The 10,383-nt window shown below is 47.0% G+C and overlaps 1 protein-coding gene across 6 annotated transcripts in view; it reads left to right on the top strand.

The window, feature by feature from the left end:
• Window positions 1–464: 464 nt before the first annotated feature.
• The window catches only part of GRM8 (glutamate metabotropic receptor 8), a 710,606-nt gene continuing 700,687 nt past the window's right edge, over window positions 465–10,383 (top strand). For 3 of the 6 annotated variants that reach the window (XM_023639609.2, XM_070265030.1, XM_070265032.1), the window contains exon 1: window positions 508–877. The gene's annotated coding sequence lies outside the window, so the exon portion shown is untranslated. Of the gene's footprint in view, window positions 878–1,273; window positions 1,542–10,383 lie in introns of those variants that run through there. The other 3 variants (XM_023639611.2, XM_023639610.2, XM_070265029.1) reach the window with 3 other exon arrangements.

Genomic DNA, 10,383 nt, shown 5'->3' with positions numbered 1-10,383 from the left:
TCAGCAGCGCGGCGTGCGGCAAACTTTGCAGGGGAACCGGGCGGCTGGCGGGCTTTACTTTGAGCATCCCCGAAAAGAAAGCGTCCGGCGGGACACCGGTCGTCTACCACGTATTCTTCACGGTGACCCTTTTCGCAGCTGTGCTCACGAAGGAGGACCCCAGGCTCGCGGTGCTGACTACGTGCTCCTGGTGGCCTCCGTGCGGCGCCTCCCCGCGTGGGTCCCGGGCTCGTCAGGAAGTCGGAGCTGCTCAGCTCCTTCACAGCCATATTCCTCCCTCTGTCCGCTCCCACTTCTTCCTACCCTCCCCGCCACTCTTCCCTCCTCCCCCAAGTCTTTGTGTCCTCCCTTGTTTGCTGGGGGCGGGGCAGGCGGGGGGGATTTTTTTTTATTAGTATTGATATTTTTGGTCCCTGGGTCGCTGCCGGCTGAGGTGATGTAGCGCGGAGTGGAATCCACCAGCCGAGCGCCCCTCTCCCTGCCCGCGCCGGGGCAGCTCGGTGACACCGAAATCCAGGGGCTCCCGCCCCTCGGGGTTCCTCCTCCTGCTTCCCGAGGTGGCTGGTTGGCGCGAAGCGATTGGCGATCCCGGGCGCGATCCCAGCCGCGGCTCCCCGCGCCGCGCCGGGTGAATGGCCGCGGGCGGAGGATCGGGAGGCGCCGCGCGCAGACCAATCGCGGCCGCCGGTGGGAGTATTTGTTATTCACATGGAAGAGACTTGGCGCCGGCTGGGCCAGCGCAGCCCCCTCAGCCCGAGACCAGCCACAAGTGCGGCCGCGGTGCTCGCCTCGCGCGGCGGCGGCGGCGGCAGCGGCGCTGACATGGAGCTGCGGGCCCCCCGCGGGCTTCCTCACCGCGCCCTCTGCGGGGAGCAGGGTAAGACTCGCCGAGCAGCAGAGAGAGGAAAAGAGGAAAGCAAGTGCCAAACCACAGGAAAAAAAACGCGCCCTCCCTTCACTCCCCCCAAACGCTGTGCTTGAGGAAAAAGGATTTCCCCTATTTTATTCCCCTTTCCGTTTTCTTTTCTAAAACCATTCAGTGGACAGCCAGGTGCACCGTTCCTTCTCAGATCACTTTAGTGATTTGCTTTTCCTGGGCACGAGTAGATGGCCTTGCACACCCGGAGACTGGGAGCGAACTGGCGGGCGGAGGTGATGGGGATGGGGGGCGAGGGAAAGTGGGCACCAGGGGGCGAGGGGCTGGCCGGGCATCGGAGCTTGATTGGGTGACTGTTGATTTTACGTTGCAAAGAACAAGGCAGCCACCCCTCTTGTCTTCCCGTGATTACATTCCACTGAAGAGGTTCAGAAAAGAGGGAGGCTTAGCTAGGAACCCCCCGGGCTTAGAGATGTGATCCCCTAAAAGTTTAGTCGGCGAATGGGAGACTGCAGGGTGACGGGAAGGGGCAGGCGCGCCTAGGGCGCTCTGATGGGGCGTGCAGCGGCAGGATTTTAAAGCGCTCTTCCTCGGATTGCCTGCCCTGGGTGACCTCCTGGACCTGCCCTGGCGGAATCCGGACTTGCCCCGCCGAGATGACGAGGTACCTCCGTTCTGCGAATCTAACGGGAGGGATTTCCGAAGTTAGAGGCTTCCGGGATGAGTTGGGGGAACCCCCGCCTTCCGGAGCGTGGGGTTGGATGAATGTCTAACCAAGACCTAAGGAAGAAGGGGGTCGCAGGAGAAGCTGAGCGGTTTGGGGGGTCTCGAGACTCCACATCCCCGCACTGCGTACGTCTGCCTTGAGTTGCGTTCTCCGAGTGAGCCCCGCGAGGTTGGGATTTCCGCGCCCCCCTTTTGTGGCTTTCGGGAAAACACTGGAGTTCCGTGTCCTGTTGGGCGGGGGGAGGGGGGATAGGGAGGCAGAGCAGGAATGGTCTTGGTGATCTTGAATTAAAAAAGCAAAGGCAAATGCTCCAGACCACTCCTCCGAAGCACCTGCGGCCAGCGTGGCCCCGGTTTTGGGCGGCCGAGTGCAGGGCGTGGGCGCTCGGGGCGGCAGGGGCCGCAGGTGCGGCCGGAGCGGAGGCGCTCTTGGCCCGACCGCGCGCAGTGGCTGGATCCCCGGGCGCGCGGGGGGACTGGGGCGGCGCCGGAATACCCGGGCAGCGCGGGAAAGGCAAGAGGGACCAGGTACTTCTGCTAAGGCTCTGAGGTCTACCCAGAGCCCGGGTCAACAGCCGAAGGAACCGAGAAGAAAAAGGAAGATGCGGCGGGGAAGAGCGGAGTGGGAGCAGGGGCGGGGTGAGTGGCTGCGGGCTGAGATAGAGGTAGAGGTTGAGAACCCTCTGAGCCACGGCGAGAGCGAGCCCATCTGCTCTGTCAAACAGCTCCGAGATCCCTTGAGGTTTGTACAGTTGGTGAAAATAGAATCTCCTCCTCCCAAGCCCCTCTGTCTGACACGCTCCCTTGGTGCAAATGAAATGCAGAGGGGCGTGCGAGTCACCCAACTGCGCAAGACGGCACCCCCACGCTTCCCTGAAGAATTGTTTCCCTGGTCGCTCAAATCTCAGAGCTTGGGATCAGAGAGTGCGCGCCCAGGATGGTGGGGGTGAAAATAGACCCACTCGCCAGCTGCAGAAGCCCCAAACCCCTCAGTCCCCGAAGCTGATCCCGCCGGGAGGGAATGCCCTATTTGCCATTTGGGGGTGATCCTTTCCCGCAGACCTGATGGCGTGGGAGTCTCGCGAACACCCAAGAATATACTACGGTCTCTGCCACTACGGCGATTGAGCTATTGAATACAAATCTTGCCAAGTGACAGAACGGGAAAACGGTGTTGGTGGTGGAGATATTGACAAGAAATATCATAAACGGGAGAAATGCATTCCGATGATAGCTTGTATTTCGCTTGACAGAAAACGTAAAAAGAGAAAAAGAGCCACCAGCAGGTAGATCTTGGATAAACAGCTTATAGCACTTGACTGTAATTTCCATTTTCCGTTATGAAATTGTTTGTCAATAATTGCAAATGGCTACAGAAACCACTTTAGTTTACCTTGGTCACTTGCTTGTGAATAATGTCTTGAAAGATCTCTGCAGGAGACAGAATCAGCTGTGTGAAATTCATTGCCTGGTTTTTGAAAATATGTGGTTTGATAATTTTGAAGAGAAAAGCTATATCCATCAGGGAAAATGAAGTAAGATTTTTAAATGTAGTTTTCCCATTTCAGAGTCAACTACAGGTTGCATTATACCTGAGATGAAGACTACATTCTTGCTTTTAAATCAGGGATGTGGTGAGACATAGCTGAAGGGAGGCTCTCTAGGAGAAGATTTACCCAGAATAAAGTAGATGCTGAGAACACAGCTCTATACTGTTATTTGGGCTCAGTTTATGCTATTTGGTTTGTGCTAGCTAGTTCTGTCTGTCCATGCTCCCTTTACAAATTATGACTACTTGAATAATTCTAAAAACATCTAAATCCCAAGGGAATGGATAAAAGGATGAATTGAATTCCAATGAGTGCAGGAGAAAGTTAGAGGTCTGGAGAGAGGTGCTCTTTTCAAAGTTGACTGGGCAGCTTGGAGCTGCTGAGGGGCTTGTTTAATTGGTATTTATGCAGCAAACAACCCAGCTGACAATCTTTGTGTAAGAATGTTCTCTTGTCTTCAGGGCATGAGGCACAGAATAGTGCACACACGGTATTCTGGTAGCATCATGGTAGCACATCATGGTAGCAATGGTATTTTTCCTCCCAAGTTTCTTTCCCACTGTCTTCTTCCTGTGGTTAGAATGCCCAACATAAAGAGGATCTTGCTTTAGTCCTGTGAGTGGAGTTGTTCTGTTTCAGTGTCTTAAAAAGAAGATGTCGCATGGATTTCTCTCTTAATTGGACCCACAGCAAAGACCTGACCACATTTCTGTGCCTGCCAACCAGGCTGGCTTGCAAAGTTTCAGGAAACTGCTGCTGTTTTCTTGATAGAACCTGTTTGGACGTCGTCAGACTCACACGTGTGGTTTGCTCAGGAGGGATGGTCACTCCATGCTGTTCCAGGACAGGATGTGGACAGAGAGCCAGCTGGATCTTATTGTTTCTATCCCAAGAGCGAGCAGGTTTTCTGTCTGCTGGGGATTTAAATTTCATCTTCCTTCCTTCTTTCCTTCCTCTCTCTCTTTCTTTCCTTCTTCCTCTCTCTCCTTCCCTCCCTCCCTCCCTTCTTTCTTTCTTTCTTGGCTCAACGAGTTGTTTTCTTTGATTTTCCTTTCTACCTGGTGCTTTGACAAGTTGAGATGAACTCCCTCACTGACTAAGGACCTTGAGCATGATACCTTCTTATCCCAGGACGTGCATTCTGAGTGGTGGGCATTGCTGTTGGAGTGATTTGAGGGGCACTGCTGAGAAGCTCCTGACTCATGATTGATAACTCCCAGCTTTCGCTTGTTACATTGCCAGTCTTAACCACAATTAGAGAGATTTCTTTGGTAAAGAAATTATGGAACTCCTGGAAATCATTTTACAAATGTAGATGTTTCAGTTAGGGGGTGGCAGTAATACATCTTCAGGTTTTGAGGGCTGTTAATGAATCTGCTCACTCCCTGGGGAGGGCCAAGGTTGTGAGAAAACCAGATCTTAGGATTGTGACCTGTGGGACACATCAGCCCTGAGGGAGGAGCAGGGAGGGAACAGGTGAGCTGAAGTGGGAAGATGTAGGGGAGGCCCAAGAAGAATACGTGCAGATTGTTGGGCACATGTGTTGCCAGTTTTGTGCTTTCCCAGGCCAGGTTATGCCTAAAGATAGAAATCTGCTGGCTGTTTATTGGCTAACTTTGCCAGTGGTCATGATCCTTAGTGGTAAAGCTCGGCATTATATCCTGCATACAATTTGGGAAGCTTTCCTATTGTCCTCTTTTCACTACAGAAGAATATCTTGTCACCACTTTCTTCAGAAAAGCCTTTTAGATGCTCCAAGTGTCCATGACCTTCAGCTCTCCAGGTCAGGTATTGCACTTCCATTGACTTTTCCTCTTGTGTGCTTCTTTCCAGTTTTCCTTCAATTTCCTTTGATGCCTTGGACATGTGATGTGTGAAGGTCTGACCAGCTCTGAGTGTAATGGGAAAGTGGTTTTTTTAGGTCTTCAAAGCACAAGACACCAGGAAAATATTTGAGTTCTAGAACTGTTTAATAGTATCCCTGTATTTCCTTACCACACTTGGCAGTTTATAAAGTACTTTTACATACATTATATCATTTGATTTCATAACCCTGGGAGGTGGACAAGAATCATTCCTTTTTAGAAACATAGATACTGACACCAGGTTAAGTAACTTGCCCAGTGCCATACAGTGAGTATTGGGGGGAGTGAGATTAGAATCAGGGACTTCTCGGAACCCAGGACACCACACTCAGAGTCTATGTTATCAGATCAGGATTGGCTCGATACCCATTATAGTCTCCTGCACCCAGGGGGTGAGGAGAAGGGGAAAGAACGTAGCAGCAGTCCTGCATTTGAATTCTGACCTAAGATTTTAGACACATTCGTATAGTCTTTCTGTTTTTAGGTTCCTCATATCCTGAATGGGGGCCATGATGCCAACCTCATAGATGTATTTTGTGAAGGAAAGGAGATAATGTGTGTGAGGCTCCAGACACACTATAGGCATTCCATAAATGTTAGTCTCACCCCCTTTTCCTCTTCTATAAGGAACACGCTATAAAAGTGGCTTCTTATTACTTTAAATATGGTCTTTTTGTGCAATAGCTGTGTTATTGAAAAAAACTGCACAAATTGAATTCTACTGAATCAGATTGTATTTTAAATGCACGAGAGGATTTAGCTATTTAAAGGAAACCTGCGGTGAATTCTTTTGTAATGCAAATAATCACCTTCTAATTTATCTGTTTAGTAAGTTGAGCTTCTCATGTATCAGATTTTCTTAATATGGGGCTTGCTTGTACAGAAGAGCTTTCATGACCCTCTTTCACTGATGGGAAAAGTCACTCAGCTTGCGCACAGAATCAGTTATTGTGTTCAGTTGGCAAAGCCTTGCTCTGGTGTTTGGGCATAATCTCATATTCTCTTATTATTAAATAATAGAATCTCTGAATGGGAAACTGGAAGACACCTTAGAGATCATATGCTCCATCTCGCTCATTTCACAGATGAGGAAATGGAAGCACACGGAGGTAAAGTGACATGTGCAGTGTCACCAGGCAGTGACTATCAGACAAGGACCCAATTCCAGGCCTTTGTGCCAGGGGAGGGCTCTGTCTGGCCCATCCTCACTCTGCCCCGACCAAGGTTCCAGGGCTACGCACACATGTTATGGCACAGGAGAGGATAGACGAATATGATGCATTTTCCAAGACAACCATCAAATAGCTGCAAGTGTGGGTGGTTTCAAGTAAAATGGCTGGTTTTGCAATTTTGTGAGTTGATGACAATATTCAGCCTAATCTTTTTGATAAAGAACTGAATGGAATCCTGCATACGACTGCTATTTGGCTTTTTTATGAGAAAAAATTACCGTTCTTGGCTAATGATATTCCTTAGTGAGGATTTTACCTTATCACGTCTTAAAGGCACTGGCCAGTGCTGGAGGAAGACGTGATGATAGACCCTGAGAGAGTCCACCTGGTTTGGTGGGTTTGTTCTCTTTGGCATCAGGTTGACCAGGAGACCTGATTTGAGGCAGAGGTGTTTGGACAAGATGTATTTGATATTATCAGCCCTCTGAGAGTTTCGGAAATCACCCTGCCCTGGAAATGCCCCCAGATTGTCCCCTCCTAATTGGTACATTATTTTTCTTAAAAAGCTAACCATTGAAGATATACACATTTCTGAAAGATTTCGGTAGAGAGGCGGGGCCTCCACCCTCCCATGTGTCGTCACAGCCAGTCTCTGCAGCACTGGGGGCTTTCTCATAGGATGGGACCCACCTTGGGGGGCCTGAGGATTTTGCCTGTGGTACCACTTCCTAGCTTAGGGTTTGGGTCATACTCAATCTCTCTGAGTCTTCTTTTCTCTTTTATGCAAGAGCAAATGATGGATGTATGAAAATTCAATGAGATGCTCTGTAAGGCACTTGAGACTTTGGTACAGAGAAGGTATGTAGAAAATAAAAAGCAGCAGAATTCAGGGCCCTGGCCCTTGAGGAGCTATCCTTAGTACTGGCCTTTCAGGAAACAGCTAGAGCGTTGTTAGGGAGCTATCCACTCTCCCCAGCAGGCTGAAAGACTGTTGATAGAAGTGCTAATGATGTAGACCATACCATGTACTTAGGACGGGCTGGGAGGGCGTAAACAGGAAGGGCTTCGAGGGTTAATGGTTAAGCCTCCTCAAAGGTTTCAAAGCCCCTCCCGTGGGCTCAGAAATAGTGCAAGGTGTCTGCTCCCTTCAGAGGTCAGTTACAGGAGTGCAGACCTCACGCCGTCTTGGAGAAGTGAATCAGCACAGGCGAGGTTTGTACCAAACCCCAGAGGAAGGTCAATTTGAGGGAAAAACTGTTTTATTTTAAATCAAGCACAGAACATGAAGTAGAGTTATTTGGCTCCATAGCACAAAACTTTCTTTAAAACTCATAGACTTCAACTGTGATGAGTTTAGATTAAAGCTGACAAGAATTGCATAAGAGCAACATTAGACAATGTAAGATCATACAATGAAATCGAATTTATGTAGTTTTTCACAAACTTTCAAATATATTTCTCCTTAGAATTTAAAAGGGAAAATTAACTTTCTAGTCCTCAAGAGTCTGTGATTTTTATGACAGTCAGATTTAAAAAAAAAATTTTTTTTTGGTGAGGAAGATTGGCCCTGAGCTACCATCTGTTGCTAATCCTCCTCTTTTTGCTTGAGGAAGATTGTCCCTCGGCTAACATCTGTGCCAACCTTCCTCTATTTTTTGTATGTGGGACTCCACCACAGCATGCCTTGATGAGTTGTGTGTAGGTCCACACCCTGGCCACCGAAGCAGATTGTGTGAACTTTTAACCACTATGCCACCAGGCTGGCCCATCAGATTTTGAAATAACTGCAATATTTCAATATTTTATAAGTAGCTCGGATGTTGATTTTAAAGTGACAAACTAAATTTAGTGAAAACCTCACCAACTGAGCAAATATGGAAGAAGTTGCTCTGCTTTCGTGGAAAGTGAGTTTCTGACTAGATTAGCAATGATAGCCCCTATTGACTGAGCACTCACCCTGTGTCAAGTACTGTGCTTTCTGTGTGTGCTGCATGGCAGGTTCTGGCACCCCTTTACAGGCAAGAAAACCAAGCTTTAGAGAGGCCATGTGCTGTTAGTTCTATGTTGCAGAGGAGAAAACTTGGGCAAAAATTCAAGTGAGCTCCCCAATAATAATAATAGCCAAAATGGAACCTCTCATTTTCCATTAAAGTCCATTCATCCACTAAACAAAACTAATTCTTGCCTCACTACTATTCATCCCCCAACCTTTCCTTAACTTAAAGCTCTAAACAGACCTATGAGATGCTAAGGAGACTAAAAATTATTGCAAACATGAATACTTGGAAAAGAAACTCAATTTTATTATTTCCAGGACTGTATAGCAAGTGGGACTAGGTTAATGCCACTGAGTAGGTAAGGATGCATTGTAAATAACAGATGGGCTGATTTTATGTTCGTCTATAATTGAAAACCATTTATTCTCTTAAGTGTTTTAAGTACCTGGGAGGAAGCTTGGTGTAATGAAGAAAGGCTGGTCTTTGGAGAACAACAGGTCCCCTTCCTTTTCCCCTTAAACATCTCTCCTTCACGTATCCATTTATCCTGTGCTCTGTCAGAAAGGATATGCTAAGGGTCAGCCCAGCCATGTGGACTTGGTCTCAAGTTCGGAATTAGTGGTCAGAGTTAATGAGGTTTTACTGTCTTATAACCAGGCTTCCTTATGAAACTGTAAAACACAATCCTACTTCTCTTAATGGGTGGTCAGTGGAATTTATGGTTCATCACTTCTGGTTTCATCCAGAAAGTCAAGTTGACTTTCTAAGTGTTTCCTTTTGTGGAATGCCTGAGGTCAGGCTGTCGCTGAATCACAGATTTTCTGAGGGAGAAGCAGCTGCTAGGAGAATTGAACGTGAGGGAATATCAGTCAAGAGGTAAGAAAAATCAGAAAAGGACAGGGTATTTGGGGACAGAATTGAGAAAATCTAGGACTTAGCATGTGCCAGGAGGCAGGGAATGCATGTCATAGGCAGCATAGGACTATCTCAGTTGGGGGGTGGGGGCATTGGCTGTATTTCTGAGTACATGCCAGGAGTACACTCAGAAATCCAGGGCAGTGGGCTACAACAGGCCCCCTTTCCTATCTGAAAGTGAAAAAAAAGCGCAGCATTCTCTACAGGCTTTTGGACATATATTCAGTTGTCCTCCAGGGGGGCACCATCCTTTCCTTTGGGACAGGAAGGATGGAATGAAAATTTTATGAACTGGAAATTGAACAAGTGAATGAAAAATACAACCAGATGTTGGTTGGTTAGGGTGGAGGAGAATTGTCCAAATTTCAGGCTTCAAACCCATATATATAAGTAGGTTAGAAATGAGCATTAGATTAACCATCCTCCCAAAATCACTTGGTGCTGTTTATTCTCTTAATTATACATGTGTTTCAAATCTCAGATTCCCTTATGTTAAGTCAGTTCTTGTTTTCAGGTAAGCCTCCTCAAAAGTCCCTTGAAGGAATCTCATGGAATTCTTTAAGAGCGAAGGTCCTAGGAGAAGCTTTTTCTATAGCTTTGCTTGTAGATGTTTTCACTCTAGGTTATTTCTAGTCTTGATGAAATAACTGTTTTCCCCACTGAGTCAGACAAAATTAAGAAGCTCTTCAATTGATCTCCAGCTCTGATTTGCTCCTAGTGATTCTGGGATCAAGGAGTGTTTGCTTCAGAACTGTAAGCAGACCCATTGCTTCCACTCCAACAAATTAATAGGAAACCCTGACAATGGTAGTAGGAATATCTTCACACGTAACCCTCCCTGTGCGTTTAATTTTCAAGTCTTTGTTTTGTTACCAGAGAACAATAAGATAATTCGTATCAAATAGCTGACATTCTATGTTAAATCATTTCACAAGCTATAAAACTTACACATTTTGGGCTCCTTGAGTGGATTTCCTTTTCTTTCCTTTTTTTTAATTGAATAATCATTTTTTCCCACTGGGAAATCTTAGACACCAAAAAATGTCATTAACAGTTGCCTGGCTAGTTGACTACATCACAGAAAATAAACTTTCATTATGATTTTGTGGACAAAATTTAAATGCTAGATTCAGACAGCTGTAAAAAATAAAAACAGATTTGAAAAAAAATAATACCATCAAGCACATGGAAACTGGATTTATTGTAATAAAATGGTAAACAAAAATACTTTCTGGCTTGGGAGAATCAGCCTAGTTTCTGACGCTTTTCTGTTTCCTTTGC

This window comes from Equus caballus, chromosome 4 (genome assembly GCF_041296265.1).
Source record: "Equus caballus isolate H_3958 breed thoroughbred chromosome 4, TB-T2T, whole genome shotgun sequence".
Lineage (NCBI taxonomy): Eukaryota > Metazoa > Chordata > Mammalia > Perissodactyla > Equidae > Equus > Equus caballus.
Note: the sequence above shows the minus strand (reverse complement) of the source record. Positions and strands in the feature narration are given on the sequence as shown.